We start from the raw sequence: 21,888 nt of genomic DNA on the forward strand, positions 1-21,888 counted from the left end.
GCACGGAGGCACGCCTACAAGCAAGTTGAGATGGGCTTTGCCTAAGAGTGAGGGAAGTGTCGAGTGGAACAAGGGAACTGCTGAACAGCTTCCCTCGCAGGCAGATTCCCTCCTGGGGCGCTTAGTTCTCTTGCTTTAGTGCCCTGCTTTGTTTGGAGACTGTTTGCGGACAGCAGAACACACAGCGGGAAGGTGCGCGCTGGCCAGCTCCAAGTCCGACAGATAGAAGCACAAGCGAGGCACCGGCTCGCAGTTTGTCCCGGGCATGGGAAGCAGCATGCTGCATGCCCAGAACACATCTCGCACTGTCCTGCCTGCCACAGGGCTGTTTCTGAGCACGGAGGCACGCCTAAAAGCCAGCTGAGATGGGCTTTACCTAAGAGTCAGGGAAGTGGCGAGTGGAACAAGGGATGTGCTGCACAGCTTCCCTCGCAGGCAGATTCCCTCCTGGGACGATTAGTTCTCTTGCCTTAGTGCCCTGCTTTGTTTGGAGGCTGTTTGCGGACAGCAGCACACACAGCGGGAAGGTGCGCTCTGATCGGCTCCAAGTCTCGGCAGATAGAAGCGCAAGCGAGGCACCGGCTCGCAGTTTGTCCCGGGCATGGGAAGCAGCATGCTGCGTGCCCAGAACACATCCCCATGTATCCTGCCTGCCACGGGACTGCTTCTGAGCACGGAGGCACGTCTACAAGCCAGCTGAGATGGGCTTTGCCTAAGAGTGAGGGAAGTGTCGAGTGGAACAAGGGATGTGCTGCACAGCTTCCCTCGCAGGCAGATTCCCTCCTGGGACGCTTACTTCTCATGCCTTAGTGCCCTGCTTTGTTTGGAGGCTGTTTGCGGACAGCAGCACACACAGCGGGAAGGTGCGCTCTGATCGGCTCCAAGTTTCGGCAGATAGAAGCGCAAGCGAGGCACCGGCTCGCAGTTTGTCCCGGGCATGGGAAGCAGCATGCTGCGTGCCCAGAACACATCTCGCACTGTCCTGCCTGCCACAGGGCTGTTTCTGAGCACGGAGGCACGCCTACAAGCAAGTTGAGATGGGCTTTGCCTAAGAGTGAGGGAAGTGTCGAGTGGAACAAGGGAACTGCTGCACAGCTTCCCTCGCAGGCAGATTCCCTCCTGGGACGCTTACTTCTCATGCCTTAGTGCCCTGCTTTGTTTGGAGGCTGTTTGCGGACAGCAGCACACACAGCGGGAAGGTGCGCTCTGATCGGCTCCAAGTCCGGCAGATAGAAGCGCAAGCGAGGCACCGGCTCGCAGTTTGTCCCGGGCATGGGAAGCAGCATGCTGCGTGCCCAGAACACATCTCGCACTGTCCTGCCTGCCACAGGGCTGTTTCTGAGCACGGAGGCACGCCTACAAGCAAGTTGAGATGGGCTTTGCCTAAGAGTGAGGGAAGTGTCGAGTGGAACAAGGGAACTGCTGCACAGCTTCCCTCGCAGGCAGATTCCCTCCTGGGGCGCTTAGTTCTCTTGCTTTAGTGCCCTGCTTTGTTTGGAGACTGTTTGCGGACAGCAGCACACACAGCGGGAAGGTGCGCTCTGATCGGCTCCAAGTCCGGCAGATAGAAGCGCAAGCGAGGCACCGGCTCGCAGTTTGTCCCGGGCATGGGAAGCAGCATGCTGCTTGCCCAGAACACATCCCCCTGTATCCTGCCTGCCACGGGACTGCTTCTGAGCACGGAGGCACGCCTACAAGCCAGCTGAGATGGGCTTTGCCTAAGAGTCAGGGAAGTGTCGAGTGGAACAAGGGATGTGCTGCACAGCTTCCCTCGCAGGCAGATTCCCTCCTGGGACGCTTACTTCTCATGCCTTAGTGCCCTGCTTTGTTTGGAGGCTGTTTGCGGACAGCAGCACACACAGCGGGAAGGTGCGCTCTGATCGGCTCCAAGTCTCGGCAGATAGAAGCGCAAGCGAGGCACCGGCTCGCAGTTTGTCCCGGGCATGGGAAGCAGCATGCTGCATGCCCAGAACACATCTCGCACTGTCCTGCCTGCCACAGGGCTGTTTCTGAGCACGGAGGCACGCCTACAAGCAAGTTGAGATGGGCTTTGCCTAAGAGTGAGGGAAGTGTCGAGTGGAACAAGGGAACTGCTGCACAGCTTCCCTCGCAGGCAGATTCCCTCCTGGGACGCTTACTTCTCATGCCTTAGTGCCCTGCTTTGTTTGGAGGCTGTTTGCGGACAGCAGCACACACAGCGGGAAGGTGCGCTCTGATCGGCTCCAAGTCTCGGCAGATAGAAGCGCAAGCGAGGCACCGGCTCGCAGTTTGTCCCGGGCATGGGAAGCAGCATGCTGCATGCCAAGAACACATCTCGCACTGTCCTGCCTGCCACAGGGCTGTTTCTGAGCACGGAGGCACGCCTACAAGCCAGCTGAGATGGGCTTTGCCTAAGAGTGAGGGAAGTGTCGAGTGGAACAAGGGAACTGCTGCACAGCTTCCCTCGCAGGCAGATTCCCTCCTGGGGCGCTTAGTTCTCTTGCTTTAGTGCCCTGCTTTGTTTGGAGACTGTTTGCGGACAGCAGCACACACAGCGGGAAGGTGCGCTCTGATCGGCTCCAAGTCCAGCAGATAGAAGCGCAAGCGAGGCACCGGCTCGCAGTTTGTCCCGGGCATGGGAAGCAGCATGCTGCTTGCCCAGAACACATCCCCCTGTATCCTGCCTGCCACGGGACTGCTTCTGAGCACGGAGGCACGCCTACAAGCCAGCTGAGATGGGCTTTGCCTAAGAGTCAGGGAAGTGGCGAGTGGAACAAGGGATGTGCTGCACAGCTTCCCTCGCAGGCAGATTCCCTCCTGGGACGATTAGTTCTCTTGCCTTAGTGCCCTGCTTTGTTTGGAGGCTGTTTGCAGACAGCAGCACACACAGCGGGAAGGTGCGCTCTGATCGGCTCCAAGTCTCGGCAGATAGAAGCGCAAGCGAGGCACCGGCTCGCAGTTTGTCCCGGGCATGGGAAGCAGCATGCTGCGTGCCCAGAATACATCCCCCTGTATCCTGCCTGCCACGGGACTGCTTCTGAGCACGGAGGCACGCCTACAAGCCAGCTGAGATGGGCTTTGCCTAAGAGTGAGGGAAGTGTCGAGTGGAACAAGGGATGTGCTGCACAGCTTCCCTCGCAGGCAGATTCCCTCCTGGGACGCTTACTTCTCATGCGTTAGTGCCCTGCTTTGTTTGGAGGCTGTTTGCGGACAGCAGCACACACAGCGGGAAGGTGCGCTCTGATCGGCTCCAAGTCTCGGCAGATAGAAGCGCAAGCGAGGCACCGGCTCGCAGTTTGTCCCGGGCATGGGAAGCAGCATGCTGCATGCCCAGAACACATCTCTCACTGTCCTGCCTGCCACAGGGCTGTTTCTGAGCACGGAGGCACGCCTACAAGCAAGTTGAGATGGGCTTTGCCTAAGAGTGAGGGAAGTGTCGAGTGGAACAAGGGAACTGCTGCACAGCTTCCCTCGCAGGCAGATTCCCTCCTGGGGCGCTTACTTCTCTTGCCTTAGTGCCCTGCTTTGTTTGGAGGCTGTTTGCGGACAGCAGCACACACAGCGGGAAGGTGCGCTCTGATCGGCTCCAAGTCTCGGCAGATAGAAGCGCAAGCGAGGCACCGGCTCGCAGTTTGTCCCGGGCATGGGAAGCAGCATGCTGCATGTCCAGAACACATCCCCCTGTATCCTGACTGCCACGGGACTGCTTCTGAGCACGGAGGCACGCCTACAAGCAAGTTGAGATGGGCTTTGCCTAAGAGTGAGGGAAGTGTCGAGTGGAACAAGGGAACTGCTGAACAGCTTCCCTCGCAGGCAGATTCCCTCCTGGGGCGCTTAGTTCTCTTGCTTTAGTGCCCTGCTTTGTTTGGAGACTGTTTGCGGACAGCAGCACACACAGCGGGAAGGTGCGCGCTGGCCAGCTCCAAGTCCGGCAGATAGAAGCGCAAGCGAGGCACCGGCTCGCAGTTTGTCCCGGGCATGGGAAGCAGCATGCTGCATGCCCAGAACACATCTCGCACTGTCCTGCCTGCCACAGGGCTGTTTCTGAGCACGGAGGCACGCCTAAAAGCCAGCTGAGATGGGCTTTGCCTAAGAGTCAGGGAAGTGGCGAGTGGAACAAGGGATGTGCTGCACAGCTTCCCTCGCAGGCAGATTCCCTCCTGGGACGCTTACTTCTCTTGCCTTAGTGCCCTGCTTTGTTTGGAGGCTGTTTGCGGACAGCAGCACACACAGCGGGAAGGTGCGCTCTGATCGGCTCCAAGTCTCGGCAGATAGAAGCGCAAGCGAGGCACCGGCTCGCAGTTTGTCCCGGGCATGGGAAGCAGCATGCTGCGTGCCCAGAACACATCCCCATGTATCCTGCCTGCCACGGGACTGCTTCTGAGCACGGAGGCACGTCTACAAGCCAGCTGAGATGGGCTTTGCCTAAGAGTGAGGGAAGTGTCGAGTGGAACAAGGGATGTGCTGCACAGCTTCCCTCGCAGGCAGATTCCCTCCTGGGACGCTTACTTCTCATGCCTTAGTGCCCTGCTTTGTTTGGAGGCTGTTTGCGGACAGCAGCACACACAGCGGGAAGGTGCGCTCTGATCGGCTCCAAGTTTCGGCAGATAGAAGCGCAAGCGAGGCACCGGCTCGCAGTTTGTCCCGGGCATGGGAAGCAGCATGCTGCATGCCCAGAACACATCTCGCACTGTCCTGCCTGCCACAGGGCTGTTTCTGAGCACGGAGGCACGCCTACAAGCAAGTTGAGATGGGCTTTGCCTAAGAGTGAGGGAAGTGTCGAGTGGAACAAGGGAACTGCTGCACAGCTTCCCTCGCAGGCAGATTCCCTCCTGGGACGCTTACTTCTCATGCCTTAGTGCCCTGCTTTGTTTGGAGGCTGTTTGCGGACAGCAGCACACACAGCGGGAAGGTGCGCTCTGATCGGCTCCAAGTCCGGCAGATAGAAGCGCAAGCGAGGTACCGGCTCGCAGTTTGTCCCGGGCATGGGAAGCAGCATGCTGCGTGCCCAGAACACATCTCGCACTGTCCTGCCTGCCACACGGCTGTTTCTGAGGACGGAGGCACGCCTACAAGCAAGTTGAGATGGGCTTTGCCTAAGAGTGAGGGAAGTGTCGAGTGGAACAAGGGAACTGCTGCACAGCTTCCCTCGCAGGCAGATTCCCTCCTGGGGCGCTTAGTTCTCTTGCTTTAGTGCCCTGCTTTGTTTGGAGACTGTTTGCGGACAGCAGCACACACAGCGGGAAGGTGCGCTCTGATCGGCTCCAAGTCTCGGCAGATAGAAGCGCAAGCGAGGCACCGGCTCGCAGTTTGTCCCGGGCATGGGAAGCAGCATGCTGCTTGCCCAGAACACATCTCGCACTGTCCTGCCTGCCACGGGACTGCTTCTGAGCACGGAGGCACGCCTACAAGCAAGTTGAGATGGGCTTTGCCTAAGAGTGAGGGAAGTGTCGAGTGGAACAAGGGAACTGCTTCACAGCTTCCCTCGCAGGCAGATTCCCTCCTGGGGTGCTTAGTTCTCTTGCTTTAGTGCCCTGCTTTGTTTGGAGACTGTTTGCGGACAGCAGCACACACAGCGGGAAGGTGCGCGCTGGCCAGCTCCAAGTCCGGCAGATAGAAGCGCAAGCGAGGCACCGGCTCGCAGTTTGTCCCGGGCATGGGAAGCAGCATGCTGCATGCCCAGAACACATCTCGCACTGTCCTGCCTGCCACAGGGCTGTTTCTGAGCACGGAGGCACGCCTACAAGCCAGCTGAGATGGGCTTTGCCTAAGAGTGAGGGAAGTGGCGAGTGGAACAAGGGATGTGCTGCACAGCTTCCCTCGCAGGCAGATTCCCTCCTGGGACGCTTACTTCTCTTGCCTTAGTGCCCTGCTTTGTTTGGAGGCTGTTTGCGGACAGCAGCACACACAGCGGGAAGGTGCACTCTGATCGGCTCCAAGTCTCGGCAGATAGAAGCGCAAGCGAGGCACCGGCTCGCAGTTTGTCCCGGGCATGGGAAGCAGCATGCTGCGTGCCCAGAACACATCCCCCTGTATCCTGCCTGCCACGGGACTGCTTCTGAGCACGGAGGCACGCCTACAAGCCAGCTGAGATGGGCTTTGCCTAAGAGTCAGGGAAGTGTCGAGTGGAACAAGGGATGTGCTGCACAGCTTCCCTCGCAGGCAGATTCCCTCCTGGGACGCTTAGTTCTCTTGCCTTAGTGCCCTGCTTTGTTTGGAGGCTGTTTGCGGACAGCAGCACACACAGCGGGAAGGTGCGCTCTGATCGGCTCCAAGTCTCGGCAGATAGAAGCGCAAGCGAGGCACCGGCTCGCAGTTTGTCCCGGGCATGGGAAGCAGCATGCTGCATGCCCAGAACACATCTCGCACTGTCCTGCCTGCCACAGGGCTGTTTCTGAGCACGGAGGCACGCCTACAAGCAAGTTGAGATGGGCTTTGCCTAAGAGTGAGGGAAGTGTCGAGTGGAACAAGGGAACTGCTGCACAGCTTCCCTCGCAGGCAGATTCCCTCCTGGGACGCTTACTTCTCATGCCTTAGTGCCCTGCTTTGTTTGGAGGCTGTTTGCGGACAGCAGCACACACAGCGGGAAGGTGCACGCTGGCCAGCTCCAAGTCCGGCAGATAGAAGCGCAAGCGAGGCACCGGCTCGCAGTTTGTCCCGGGCATGGGAAGCAGCATGCTGCATGCCCAGAACACATCTCGCACTGTCCTGCCTGCCACAGGGCTGTTTCTGAGCACGGAGGCACGCCTACAAGCCAGCTGAGATGGGCTTTGCCTAAGAGTGAGGGAAGTGGCGAGCGGAACAAGGGATGTGCTGCACAGCTTCCCTCGCAGGCAGATTCCCTCCTGGGACGCTTACTTCTCTTGCCTTAGTGCCCTGCTTTGTTTGGAGGCTGTTTGCGGACAGCAGCACACACAGCGGGAAGGTGCGCTCTGATCGGCTCCAAGTCTCGGCAGATAGAAGCGCAAGCGAGGCACCGGCTCGCAGTTTGTCCCGGGCATGGGAAGCAGCATGCTGCGTGCCCAGAATACATCCCCCTGTATCCTGCCTGCCACGGGACTGCTTCTGAGCACGGAGGCATGCCTACAAGCCAGCTGAGATGGGCTTTGCCTAAGAGTCAGGGAAGTGTCGAGTGGAACAAGGGATGTGCTGCACAGCTTCCCTTGCAGGCAGATTCCCTCCTGGGACGCTTACTTCTCATGCCTTAGTGCCCTGCTTTGTTTGGAGGCTGTTTGCGGACAGCAGCACACACAGCGGGAAGGTGCGCTCTGATCGGCTCCAAGTCTCGGCAGATAGAAGCGCAAGCGAGGCACCGGCTCGCAGTTTGTCCCGGGCATGGGAAGCAGCATGCTGCATGCCCAGAACACATCTCTCACTGTCCTGCCTGCCACAGGGCTGTTTCTGAGCACGGAGGCACGCCTACAAGCAAGTTGAGATGGGCTTTGCCTAAGAGTGAGGGAAGTGTCGAGTGGAACAAGGGATGTGCTGCACAGCTTCCCTCGCAGGCAGATTCCCTCCTGGGACGCTTACTTCTCATGCCTTAGTGCCCTGCTTTGTTTGGAGACTGTTTGCGGACAGCAGCACACACAGCGGGAAGGTGCGCTCTGATCGGCTCCAAGTCTCGGCAGATAGAAGCGCAAGCGAGGCACCGGCTCGCAGTTTGTCCCGGGCATGGGAAGCAGCATGCTGCGTGCCCAGAACACATCTCGCACTGTCCTGCCTGCCACGGGACTGCTTCTGAGCACGGAGGCACGCCTACAAGCAAGTTGAGATGGGCTTTGCCTAAGAGTGAGGGAAGTGTCGAGTGGAACAAGGGAACTGCTGAACAGCTTCCCTCGCAGGCAGATTCCTCCTGGGGCGCTTAGTTCTCTTGCTTTAGTGCCCTGCTTTGTTTGGAGACTGTTTGCGGACAGCAGCACACACAGCGGGAAGGTGCGCTCTGATCGGCTCCAAGTCTCGGCAGATAGAAGCGCAAGCGAGGCACCGGCTCGCAGTTTGTCCCGGGCATGGGAAGCAGCATGCTGCGTGCCCAGAATACATCCCCCTGTATCCTGCCTGCCACGGGACTGCTTCTGAGCACGGAGGCTCGCCTACAAGCCAGCTGAGATGGGCTTTGCCTAAGAGTCAGGGAAGTGTCGAGTGGAACAAGGGATGTGCTGCACAGCTTCCCTCGCAGGCAGATTCCCTCCTGGGACGCTTACTTCTCATGCCTTAGTGCCCTGCTTTGTTTGGAGGCTGTTTGCGGACAGCAGCACACACAGCGGGAAGGTGCGCTCTGATCGGCTCCAAGTCTCGGCAGATAGAAGCGCAAGCGAGGCACCGGCTCGCAGTTTGTCCCGGGCATGGGAAGCAGCATGCTGCATGCCCAGAACACATCTCGCACTGTCCTGCCTGCCACAGGGCTGTTTCTGAGCACGGAGGCACGCCTACAAGCAAGTTGAGATGGGCTTTGCCTAAGAGTGAGGGAAGTGTCGAGTGGAACAAGGGAACTGCTTCACAGCTTCCCTCGCAGGCAGATTCCCTCCTGGGACGCTTACTTCTCATGCCTTAGTGCCCAGCTTTGTTTGGAGACTGTTTGCGGACAGCAGCACACACAGCGGGAAGGTGCGCTCTGATCGGCTCCAAGTCTCGGCAGATAGAAACGCAAGCGAGGCACCGGCTCGCAGTTTGTCCCAGGCATGGGAAGCAGCATGCTGCATGCCCAGAACACATCTCGCACTGTCCTGCCTGCCACAGGGCTGTTTCTGAGCACGGAGGCACGCCTACAAGCCAGCTGAGATGGGCTTTGCCTAAGAGTCAGGGAAGTGGCGAGCGGAACAAGGGATGTGCTGCACAGCTTCCCTCGCAGGCAGATTCCCTCCTGGGACGCTTACTTCTCTTGCCTTAGTGCCCTGCTTTGTTTGGAGGCTGTTTGCGGACAGCAGCACACACAGCGGGAAGGTGCGCTCTGATCGGCTCCAAGTCTCGGCAGATAGAAACGCAAGCGAGGCACCGGCTCGCAGTTTGTCCCGGGCATGGGAAGCAGCATGCTGCTTGCCCAGAACACATCCCCCTGTATCCTGCCTGCCACGGGACTGCTTCTGAGCACGGAGGCACGCCTACAAGCAAGTTGAGATGGGCTTTGCCTAAGAGTCAGGGAAGTGGCGAGTGGAACAAGGGATGTGCTGCACAGCTTCCCTCGCAGGCAGATTCCCTCCTGGGACGCTTAGTTCTCTTGCCTTAGTGCCCTGCTTTGTTTGGAGGCTGTTTGCGGACAGCAGCACACACAGCGGGAAGGTGCGCTCTGATCGGCTCCAAGTCTCGGCAGATAGAAGCGCAAGCGAGGCACCGGCTCGCAGTTTGTCCCGGGCATGGGAAGCAGCATGCTGCGTGCCCAGAATACATCCCCCTGTATCCTGCCTGCCACGGGACTGCTTCTGAGCACGGAGGCTCGCCTACAAGCCAGCTGAGATGGGCTTTGCCTAAGAGTCAGGGAAGTGTCGAGTGGAACAAGGGATGTGCTGCACAGCTTCCCTCGCAGGCAGATTCCCTCCTGGAACGCTTACTTCTCATGCCTTAGTGCCCTGCTTTGTTTGGAGGCTGTTTGCGGACAGCAGCACACACAGCGGGAAGGTGCGGTCTGATCGGCTCCAAGTCTCGGCAGATAGAAGCGCAAGCGAGGCACCGGCTCGCAGTTTGTCCCGGGCATGGGAAGCAGCATGCTGCATGCCCAGAACACATCTCGCACTGTCCTGCCTGCCACAGGGCTGTTTCTGAGCACGGAGGCACGCCTACAAGCAAGTTGAGATGGGCTTTGCCTAAGAGTGAGGGAAGTGTCGAGTGGAACAAGGGAACTGCTTCACAGCTTCCCTCGCAGGCAGATTCCCTCCTGGGACGCTTAGTTCTCTTGCCTTAGTGCCCTGCTTTGTTTGGAGACTGTTTGCGGACAGCAGCACACACAGCGGGAAGGTGCGCGCTGGCCATCTCCAAGTCCGGCAGATAGAAGCGCAAGCGAGGCACCGGCTCGCAGTTTGTCCCGGGCATGGGAAGCAGCATGCTGCGTGCCCAGAACACATCTCGCACTGTCCTGCCTGCCACAGGGCTGTTTCTGAGCACGGAGGCACGCCTACAAGCCAGCTGAGATGGGCTTTGCCTAAGAGTCAGGGAAGTGGCGAGTGGAACAAGGGATGTGCTGCACAGCTTCCCTCGCAGGCAGATTCCCTCCTGGGACGCTTACTTCTCTTGCCTTAGTGCCCTGCTTTGTTTGGAGACTGTTTGCGGACAGCAGCACACACAGCGGGAAGGTGCGCTCTGATCGGCTCCAAGTCTCGGCAGATAGAAGCGCAAGCGAGGCACCGGCTCGCAGTTTGTCCCGGGCATGGGAAGCAGCATGCTGCGTGCCCAGAACACATCTCGCACTGTCCTGCCTGCCACGGGACTGCTTCTGAGCACGGAGGCACGCCTACAAGCAAGTTGAGATGGGCTTTGCCTAAGAGTGAGGGAAGTGTCGAGTGGAACAAGGGAACTGCTGAACAGCTTCCCTCGCAGGCAGATTCCCTCCTGGGGCGCTTAGTTCTCTTGCTTTAGTGCCCTGCTTTGTTTGGAGGCTGTTTGCGGACAGCAGCACACACAGCGGGAAGGTGCGCTCTGATCGGCTCCAAGTCTCGGCAGATAGAAGCGCAAGCGAGGCACCGGCTCGCAGTTTGTCCCGGGCATGGGAAGCAGCATGCTGCATGCCCAGAACACATCTCGCACTGTCCTGCCTGCCACAGGGCTGTTTCTGAGCACGGAGGCACGCCTACAAGCCAGCTGAGATGGGCTTTGCCTAAGAGTGAGGGAAGTGGCGAGCGGAACAAGGGATGTGCTGCACAGCTTCCCTCGCAGGCAGATTCCCTCCTGGGACGCTTACTTCTCTTGCTTTAGTGCCCTGCTTTGTTTGGAGACTGTTTGCGGACAGCAGCACACACAGCGGGAAGGTGCGCTCTGATCGGCTCCAAGTCTCGGCAGATAGAAGCGCAAGCGAGGCACCGGCTCGCAGTTTGTCCCGGGCATGGGAAGCAGCATGCTGCTTGCCCAGAACACATCTCGCACTGTCCTGCCTGCCACGGGACTGCTTCGGAGCACGGAGGCACGCCTACAAGCAAGTTGAGATGGGCTTTGCCTAAGAGTCAGGGAAGTGTCGAGTGGAACAAGGGAACTGCTGAACAGCTTCCCTCGCAGGCAGATTCCCTCCTGGGGCGCTTAGTTCTCTTGCTTTAGTGCCCTGCTTTGTTTGGAGGCTGTTTGCGGACAGCAGCACACACAGCGGGAAGGTGCGCGCTGGCCAGCTCCAAGTCCGGCAGATAGAAGCGCAAGCGAGGCACCGGCTCGCAGTTTGTCCCGGGCATGGGAAGCAGCATGCTGCGTGCCCAGAACACATCCCCCTGTATCCTGCCTGCCACGGGACTGCTTCTGAGCACGGAGGCACGTCTACAAGCCAGCTGAGATGGGCTTTGCCTAAGAGTGAGGGAAGTGTCGAGTGGAACAAGGGATGTGCTGCACAGCTTCCCTCGCAGGCAGATTCCCTCCTGGGACGCTTACTTCTCATGCCTTAGTGCCCTGCTTTGTTTGGAGGCTGTTTGCGGACAGCAGCACACACAGCGGGAAGGTGCGCTCTGATCGGCTCCAAGTCTCGGCAGATAGAAGCGCAAGCGAGGCACCGGCTCGCAGTTTGTCCCGGGCATGGGAAGCAGCATGCTGCATGCCCAGAACACATCTCTCACTGTCCTGCCTGCCACAGGGCTGTTTCTGAGCACGGAGGCACGCCTACAAGCAAGTTGAGATGGGCTTTGCCTAAGAGTGAGGGAAGTGTCGAGTGGAACAAGGGAACTGCTGCAAGCTTCCCTCGCAGGCAGATTCCCTCCTGGGACGCTTACTTCTCATGCCTTAGTGCCCTGCTTTGTTTGGAGGCTGTTTGCGGACAGCAGCACACACAGCGGGAAGGTGCGCTCTGATCGGCTCCAAGTCCGGCAGATAGAAGCGCAAGCGAGGCACCGGCTCGCAGTTTGTCCCGGGCATGGGAAGCAGCATGCTGCTTGCCCAGAACACATCCCCCTGTATCCTGCCTGCCACGGGACTGCTTCTGAGCACGGAGGCACGCCTACAAGCCAGCTGAGATGGGCTTTGCCTAAGAGTCAGGGAAGTGGCGAGTGGAACAAGGGATGTGCTGCACAGCTTCCCTCGCAGGCAGATTCCCTCCTGGGACGCTTACTTCTCATGCCTTAGTGCCCTGCTTTGTTTGGAGGCTGTTTGCGGACAGCAGCACACACAGCGGGAAGGTGCGCTCTGATCGGCTCCAAGTCTCGGCAGATAGAAGCGCAAGCGAGGCACCGGCTCGCAGTTTGTCCCGGGCATGGGAAGCAGCATGCTGCATGCCCAGAACACATCTCTCACTGTCCTGCCTGCCACAGGGCTGTTTCTGAGCACGGAGGCACGCCTACAAGCAAGTTGAGATGGGCTTTGCCTAAGAGTGAGGGAAGTGTCGAGTGGAACAAGGGAACTGCTGAACAGCTTCCCTCGCAGGCAGATTCCCTCCTGGGACGCTTACTTCTCATGCCTTAGTGCCCTGCTTTGTTTGGAGACTGTTTGCGGACAGCAGCACACACAGCGGGAAGGTGCGCGCTGGCCATCTCCAAGTCCGGCAGATAGAAGCGCAAGCGAGGCACCGGCTCGCAGTTTGTCCCGGGCATGGGAAGCAGCATGCTGCGTGCCCAGAACACATCTCGCACTGTCCTGCCTGCCACAGGGCTGTTTCTGAGCACGGAGGCACGCCTACAAGCCAGCTGAGATGGGCTTTGCCTAAGAGTCAGGGAAGTGGCGAGTGGAACAAGGGATGTGCTGCACAGCTTCCCTCGCAGGCAGATTCCCTCCTGGGCCGCTTACTTCTCTTGCCTTAGTGCCCTGCTTTGTTTGGAGGCTGTTTGCGGACAGCAGCACACACAGCGGGAAGGTGCGCTCTGATCGGCTCCAAGTCTCGGCAGATAGAAGCGCAAGCGAGGCACCGGCTCGCAGTTTGTCCCGGGCATGGGAAGCAGCATGCTGCGTGCCCAGAACACATCTCTCACTGTCCTGCCTGCCACAGGGCTGTTTCTGAGCACGGAGGCACGCCTACAAGCAAGTTGAGATGGGCTTTGCCTAAGAGTGAGGGAAGTGTCGAGTGGAACAAGGGAACTGCTGAACAGCTTCCCTCGCAGGCAGATTCCCTCCTGGGGCGCTTAGTTCTCTTGCTTTAGTGCCCTGCTTTGTTTGGAGACTGTTTGCGGACAGCAGCACACACAGCGGGAAGGTGCGCTCTGATCGGCTCCAAGTCCGGCAGATAGAAGCGCAAGCGAGGCACCGGCTCGCAGTTTGTCCCGGGCATGGGAAGCAGCATGCTGCATGCCCAGAACACATCTCGCACTGTCCTGCCTGCCACGGGACTGCTTCTGAGCACGGAGGCACGCCTACAAGCAAGTTGAGATGGGCTTTGCCTAAGAGTCAGGGAAGTGGCGAGTGGAACAAGGGAACTGCTGCACAGCTTCCCTCGCAGGCAGATTCCCTCCTGGGGCGCTTAGTTCTCTTGCTTTAGTGCCCTGCTTTGTTTGGAGACTGTTTGCGGACAGCAGCACACACAGCGGGAAGGTGCGCTCTGATCGGCTCCAAGTCCGGCAGATAGAAGCGCAAGCGAGGCACCGGCTCGCAGTTTGTCCCGGGCATGGGAAGCAGCATGCTGCTTGCCCAGAACACATCCCCCTGTATCCTGCCTGCCACGGGACTGCTTCTGAGCACGGAGGCACGTCTACAAGCCAGCTGAGATGGGCTTTGCCTAAGAGTGAGGGAAGTGTCGAGTGGAACAAGGGATGTGCTGCACAGCTTCCCTCGCAGGCAGATTCCCTCCTGGGACGCTTACTTCTCATGCCTTAGTGCCCTGCTTTGTTTGGAGGCTGTTTGCGGACAGCAGCACACACAGCGGGAAGGTGCGCTCTGATCGGCTCCAAGTCTCGGCAGATAGAAGCGCAAGCGAGGCACCGGCTCGCAGTTTGTCCCGGGCATGGGAAGCAGCATGCTGCATGCCCAGAACACATCTCTCACTGTCCTGCCTGCCACAGGGCTGTTTCTGAGCACGGAGGCACGCCTACAAGCAAGTTGAGATGGGCTTTGCCTAAGAGTGAGGGAAGTGTCGAGTGGAACAAGGGAACTGCTGCACAGCTTCCCTCGCAGGCAGATTCCCTCCTGGGACGCTTACTTCTCATGCCTTAGTGCCCTGCTTTGTTTGGAGACTGTTTGCGGACAGCAGCACACACAGCGGGAAGGTGCGCTCTGATCGGCTCCAAGTCTCGGCAGATAGAAGCGCAAGCGAGGCACCGGCTCGCAGTTTGTCCCGGGCATGGGAAGCAGCATGCTGCGTGCCCAGAATACATCCCCCTGTATCCTGCCTGCCACGGGACTGCTTCTGAGCACGGAGGCACGCCTACAAGCCAGCTGAGATGGGCTTTGCCTAAGAGTCAGGGAAGTGTCGAGTGGAACAAGGGATGTGCTGCACAGCTTCCCTCGCAGGCAGATTCCCTCCTGGGACGCTTAGTTCTCATGCCTTAGTGCCCTGCTTTGTTTGGAGGCTGTTTGCGGACAGCAGCACACACAGCGGGAAGGTGCGCTCTGATCGGCTCCAAGTCTCGGCAGATAGAAGCGCAAGCGAGGCACCGGCTCGCAGTTTGTCCCGGGCATGGGAAGCAGCATGCTGCATGCCCAGAACACATCTCTCACTGTCCTGCCTGCCACAGGGCTGTTTCTGAGCACGGAGGCACGCCTACAAGCAAGTTGAGATGGGCTTTGCCTAAGAGTGAGGGAAGTGTCGAGTGGAACAAGGGAACTGCTGCACAGCTTCCCTCGCAGGCAGATTCCCTCCTGGGACGCTTAGTTCTCTTGCCTTAGTGCCCTGCTTTGTTTGGAGACTGTTTGCGGACAGCAGCACACACAGCGGGAAGGTGCGCGCTGGTCATCTCCAAGTCCGGCAGATAGAAGCGCAAGCGAGGCACCGGCTCGCAGTTTGTCCCGGGCATGGGAAGCAGCATGCTGCGTGCCCAGAACACATCTCGCACTGTCCTGCCTGCCACGGGACTGCTTCTGAGCACGGAGGCACGCCTACAAGCCAGCTGAGCTGGGCTTTGCCTAAGAGTCAGGGAAGTGGCGAGCGGAACAAGGGATGTGCTGCACAGCTTCCCTCGCAGGCAGATTCCCTCCTGGGGCGCTTACTTCTCTTGCCTTAGTGCCCTGCTTTGTTTGGAGGCTGTTTGCGGACAGCAGCACACACAGCGGGAAGGTGCGCTCTGATCGGCTCCAAGTCTCGGCAGATAGAAGCGCAAGCGAGGCACCGGCTCGCAGTTTGTCCCGGGCATGGGAAGCAGCATGCTGCATGTCCAGAACACATCCCCCTGTATCCTGACTGCCACGGGACTGCTTCTGAGCACGGAGGCACGCCTACAAGCCAGCTGAGATGGGCTTTGCCTAAGAGTCAGGGAAGTGGCGAGTGGAACAAGGGATGTGCTGCACAGCTTCCCTCGCAGGCAGATTCCCTCCTGGGACGCTTACTTCTCATGCCTTAGTGCCCTGCTTTGTTTGGAGGCTGTTTGCGGACAGCAGCACACACAGCGGGAAGGTGCGCTCTGATCGGCTCCAAGTCTCGGCAGATAGAAGCGCAAGCGAGGCACCGGCTCGCAGTTTGTCCCGGGCATGGGAAGCAGCATGCTGCGTGCCCAGAACACATCTCGCACTATCCTGCCTGCCACGGGACTGCTTCTGAGCACGGAGGCACGCCTACAAGCCAGCTGAGATGGGCTTTGCCTAAGAAACAGGGAAGTGGCGAGCTGAACACGGGAACTGCTGCACAGCTTCCCTCGCAGGCAGATTCCCTCCTGGGACGCTAACTTCTCTTGCCTTAGTTCCCTGCTTTGTTTGGAGACTGTTTGCGGACAGCAGCACACACAGCGGGAAGGTGCACTCTGATCGGCTCCAAGTCCGGCAGATAGAAGCGCAAGCGAGGCACCGGCTCGCAGTTTGTCCCGGGCATGGGAATCAGCATGCTGCATGCCCAGAACACATCCCCCTGTATCCTGCCTGCCACGGGACTGCTTCTGAGCATGGAGGCACGCCTACAAGCCAGCTGAGATGGGCTTTGCCTAAGAGTCAGGGAAGTGGCGAGTGGAACAAGGGAACTGCTGCACAGCTTCCCTCGCAGGCAGATTCCCTCCTGGGGCGCTTAGTTCTCTTGCTTTAGTGCCCTGCTTTGTTTGGAGACTGTTTGCGGACAGCAGCACACACAGCGGGAAGGTGCGCTCTGATCGGCTCCAAGTCCGGCAGATAGAAGCGCAAGCGAGGCACCGGCTCGCAGTTTGTCCCGGGCATGGGAAGCAGCATGCTGCTTGCCCAGAACACATCCCCCTGTATCCTGCCTGCCACGGGACTGCTTCTGAGCACGGAGGCACGTCTACAAGCCAGCTGAGATGGGCTTTGCCTAAGAGTGAGGGAAGTGTCGAGTGGAACAAGGGATGTGCTGCACAGCTTCCCTCGCAGGCAGATTCCCTCCTGGGACGCTTACTTCTCATGCCTTAGTGCCCTGCTTTGTTTGGAGGCTGTTTGCGGACAGCAGCACACACAGCGGGAAGGTGCGCTCTGATCGGCTCCAAGTCTCGGCAGATAGAAGCGCAAGCGAGGCACCGGCTCGCAGTTTGTCCCGGGCATGGGAAGCAGCATGCTGCATGCCCAGAACACATCTCTCACTGTCCTGCCTGCCACAGGGCTGTTTCTGAGCACGGAGGCACGCCTACAAGCAAGTTGAGATGGGCTTTGCCTAAGAGTGAGGGAAGTGTCGAGTGGAACAAGGGAACTGCTGCACAGCTTCCCTCGCAGGCAGATTCCCTCCTGGGACGCTTACTTCTCATGCCTTAGTGCCCTGCTTTGTTTGGAGACTGTTTGCGGACAGCAGCACACACAGCGGGAAGGTGCGCTCTGATCGGCTCCAAGTCTCGGCAGATAGAAGCGCAAGCGAGGCACCGGCTCGCAGTTTGTCCCGGGCATGGGAAGCAGCATGCTGCGTGCCCAGAATACATCCCCCTGTATCCTGCCTGCCACGGGACTGCTTCTGAGCACGGAGGCACGCCTACAAGCCAGCTGAGATGGGCTTTGCCTAAGAGTGAGGGAAGTGTCGAGTGGAACAAGGGATGTGCTGCACAGCTTCCCTCGCAGGCAGATTCCCTCCTGGGACGCTTACTTCTCATGCCTTAGTGCCCTGCTTTGTTTGGAGGCTGTTTGCGGACAGCAGCACACACAGCGGGAAGGTGCGCTCTGATCGGCTCCAAGTCTCGGCAGATAGAAGCGCAAGCGAGGCACCGGCTCGCAGTTTGTCCCGGGCATGGGAAGCAGCATGCTGCATGCCCAGAACACATCTCTCACTGTCCTGCCTGCCACAGGGCTGTTTCTGAGCACGGAGGCACGCCTACAAGCAAGTTGAGATGGGCTTTGCCTAAGAGTGAGGGAAGTGTCGAGTGGAACAAGGGAACTGCTGCACAGCTTCCCTCGCAGGCAGATTCCCTCCTGGGACGCTTAGTTCTCTTGCCTTAGTGCCCTGCTTTGTTTGGAGACTGTTTGCGGACAGCAGCACACACAGCGGGAAGGTGCGCGCTGGCCATCTCCAAGTCCGGCAGATAGAAGCGCAAGCGAGGCACCGGCTCGCAGTTTGTCCCGGGCATGGGAAGCAGCATGCTGCGTGCCCAGAACACATCTCGCACTGTCCTGCCTGCCACGGGACTGCTTCTGAGCACGGAGGCACGCCTACAAGCCAGCTGAGCTGGGCTTTGCCTAAGAGTCAGGGAAGTGGCGAGCGGAACAAGGGATGTGCTGCACAGCTTCCCTCGCAGGCAGATTCCCTCCTGGGGCGCTTACTTCTCTTGCCTTAGTGCCCTGCTTTGTTTGGAGGCTGTTTGCGGACAGCAGCACACACAGCGGGAAGGTGCGCTCTGATCGGCTCCAAGTCTCGGCAGATAGAAGCGCAAGCGAGGCACCGGCTCGCAGTTTGTCCCGGGCATGGGAAGCAGCATGCTGCATGTCCAGAACACATCCCCCTGTATCCTGACTGCCACGGGACTGCTTCTGAGCACGGAGGCACGCCTACAAGCCAGCTGAGATGGGCTTTGCCTAAGAGTCAGGGAAGTGGCGAGTGGAACAAGGGATGTGCTGCACAGCTTCCCTCGCAGGCAGATTCCCTCCTGGGACGCTTACTTCTCATGCCTTAGTGCCCTGCTTTGTTTGGAGGCTGTTTGCGGACAGCAGCACACACAGCGGGAAGGTGCGCTCTGATCGGCTCCAAGTCTCGGCAGATAGAAGCGCAAGCGAGGCACCGGCTCGCAGTTTGTCCCGGGCATGGGAAGCAGCATGCTGCGTGCCCAGAACACATCTCGCACTATCCTGCCTGCCACGGGACTGCTTCTGAGCACGGAGGCACGCCTACAAGCCAGCTGAGATGGGCTTTGCCTAAGAAACAGGGAAGTGGCGAGCTGAACACGGGAACTGCTGCACAGCTTCCCTCGCAGGCAGATTCCCTCCTGGGACGCTAACTTCTCTTGCCTTAGTTCCCTGCTTTGTTTGGAGACTGTTTGCGGACAGCAGCACACACAGCGGGAAGGTGCACTCTGATCGGCTCCAAGTCCAGCAGATAGAAGCGCAAGCGAGGCACCGGCTCGCAGTTTGTCCCGGGCATGGGAATCAGCATGCTGCATGCCCAGAACACATCCCCCTGTATCCTGCCTGCCACGGGACTGCTTCTGAGCATGGAGGCACGCCTACAAGCCAGCTGAGATGGGCTTTGCCTAAGAGTCAGGGAAGTGGCGAGTGGAACAAGGGATGTGCTGCACAGCTTCCCTCGCAGGCAGATTCCCTCCTGGGAAGCTTACTTCTCTTGCCTTAGTGCCCTGCTTTGTTTGGAGGCTGTTTGCGGACAGCAGCACACACAGCGGGAAGGTGCGCTCTGATCGGCTCCAAGTCTCGGCAGATAGAAGCGCAAGCGAGGCACCGGCTCGCAGTTTGTCCCGGGCATGGGAAGCAGCATGCTGCGTGCCCAGAACACATCTCGCACTGTCCTGCCTGCCACGGGACTGCTTCTGAGCACGGAGGCACGCCTACAAGCAAGTTGAGATGGGCTTTGCCTAAGAGTGAGGGAAGTGTCGAGTGGAACAAGGGAACTGCTGAACAGCTTCCCTCGCAGGCAGATTCCCTCCTGGGGCGCTTAGTTCTCTTGCTTTAGTGCCCTGCTTTGTTTGGAGGCTGTTTGCGGACAGCAGCACACACAGCGGGAAGGTGCGCGCTGGCCATCTCCAAGTCCGGCAGATAGAAGCGCAAGCGAGGCACCGGCTCGCAGTTTGTCCCGGGCATGGGAAGCAGCATGCTGCGTGCCCAGAACACATCTCGCACTGTCCTGCCTGCCACAGGGCTGTTTCTGAGCACGGAGGCACGCCTACAAGCCAGCTGAGATGGGCTTTGCCTAAGAGTCAGGGAAGTGGCGAGCGGAACAAGGGATGTGCTGCACAGCTTCCCTCGCAGGCAGATTCCCTCCTGGGACGCTTAGTTCTCTTGCCTTAGTGCCCTGCTTTGTTTGGAGGCTGTTTGCGGACAGCAGCACACACAGCGGGAAGGTGCGCTCTGATCGGCTCCAAGTCTTGGCAGATAGAAGCGCAAGCGAGGCACCGGCTCGCAGTTTGTCCCGGGCATGGGAAGCAGCATGCTGCGTGCCCAGAATACATCCCCCTGTATCCTGCCTGCCACGGGACTGCTTCTGAGCACGGAGGCTCGCCTACAAGCCAGCTGAGATGGGCTTTGCCTAAGAGTCAGGGAAGTGGCGAGTGGAACAAGGGATGTGCTGCACAGCTTCCCTCGCAGGCAGATTCCCTCCTGGAACGCTTAGTTCTCTTGCCTTAGTGCCCTGCTTTGTTTGGAGGCTGTTTGCGGACAGCAGCACACACAGCGGGAAGGTGCGCTCTGATCGGCTCCAAGTCTCGGCAGATAGAAGCGCAAGCGAGGCACCGGCTCGCAGTTTGTCCCGGGCATGGGAAGCAGCATGCTGCGTGCCCAGAACACATCTCGCACTGTCCTGCCTGCCACAGGGCTGTTTCTGAGCACGGAGGCACGCCTACAAGGAAGTTGAGATGGGCTTTGCCTAAGAGTGAGGGAAGTGTCGAGTGGAACAAGGGAACTGCTGAACAGCTTCCCTCGCAGGCAGATTCCCTCCTGGGGCGCTTAGTTCTCTTGCTTTAGTGCCCTGCTTTGTTTGGAGACTGTTTGCGGACAGCAGCACACACAGCGGGAAGGTGCGCTCTGATCGGCTCCAAGTCCGGCAGATAGAAGCGCAAGCGAGGCACCGGCTCGCAGTTTGTCCCGGGCATGGGAAGCAGCATGCTGCTTGCCCAGAACACATCCCCCTGTATCCTGCCTGCCACGGGACTGCTTCTGAGCACGGAGGCACGCCTACAAGCCAGCTGAGATGGGCTTTGCCTAAGAGTCAGGGAAGTGTCGAGTGGAACAAGGGATGTGCTGCACAGCTTCCCTCGCAGGCAGATTCCCTCCTGGGACACTTAGTTCTCTTGCCTTAGTGCCCTGCTTTGTTTGGAGGCTGTTTGCGGACAGCAGCACACACAGCGGGAAGGTGCGCTCTGATCGGCTCCAAGTCTCGGCAGATAGAAGCGCAAGCGAGGCACCGGCTCGCAGTTTGTCCCGGGCATGGGAAGCAGCATGCTGCGTGCCCAGAATACATCCCCCTGTATCCTGCCTGCCACGGGACTGCTTCTGAGCACGGAGGCACGCCTACAAGCCAGCTGAGATGGGCTTTGCCTAAGAGTCAGGGAAGTGTCGAGTGGAACAAGGGATGTGCTGCACAGCTTCCCTCGCAGGCAGATTCCCTCCTGGGACGCTTAGTTCTCTTGCCTTAGTGCCCTGCTTTGTTTGGAGGCTGTTTGCAGACAGCAGCACACACAGCGGGAAGGTGCGCTCTGATCGGCTCCAAGTCTCGGCAGATAGAAGCGCAAGCGAGGCACCGGCTCGCAGTTTGTCCCGGGCATGGGAAGCAGCATGCTGCGTGCCCAGAACACATCTCGCACTGTCCTGCCTGCCACAGGGCTGTTTCTGAGCACGGAGGCACGCCTACAAGGAAGTTGAGATGGGCTTTGCCTAAGAGTGAGGGAAGTGTCGAGTGGAACAAGGGAACTGCTGAACAGCTTCCCTCGCAGGCAGATTCCCTCCTGGGGCGCTTAGTTCTCTTGCTTTAGTGCCCTGCTTTGTTTGGAGACTGTTTGCGGACAGCAGCACACACAGCGGGAAGGTGCGCTCTGATCGGCTCCAAGTCCGGCAGATAGAAGCGCAAGCGAGGCACCGGCTCGCAGTTTGTCCCGGGCATGGGAAGCAGCATGCTGCTTGCCCAGAACACATCCCCCTGTATCCTGCCTGCCACGGGACTGCTTCTGAGCACGGAGGCACGCCTACAAGCCAGCTGAGATGGGCTTTGCCTAAGAGTCAGGGAAGTGTCGAGTGGAACAAGGGATGTGCTGCACAGCTTCCCTCGCAGGCAGATTCCCTCCTGGGACACTTAGTTCTCTTGCCTTAGTGCCCTGCTTTGTTTGGAGGCTGTTTGCGGACAGCAGCACACACAGCGGGAAGGTGCGCTCTGATCGGCTCCAAGTCTCGGCAGATAGAAGCGCAAGCGAGGCACCGGCTCGCAGTTTGTCCCGGGCATGGGAAGCAGCATGCTGCGTGCCCAGAATACATCCCCCTGTATCCTGCCTGCCACGGGACTGCTTCTGAGCACGGAGGCACGCCTACAAGCCAGCTGAGATGGGCTTTGCCTAAGAGTCAGGGAAGTGTCGAGTGGAACAA

Source organism: Rhea pennata, unplaced genomic scaffold (genome assembly GCF_028389875.1).
Source record: "Rhea pennata isolate bPtePen1 unplaced genomic scaffold, bPtePen1.pri scaffold_26, whole genome shotgun sequence".
Lineage (NCBI taxonomy): Eukaryota > Metazoa > Chordata > Aves > Rheiformes > Rheidae > Rhea > Rhea pennata.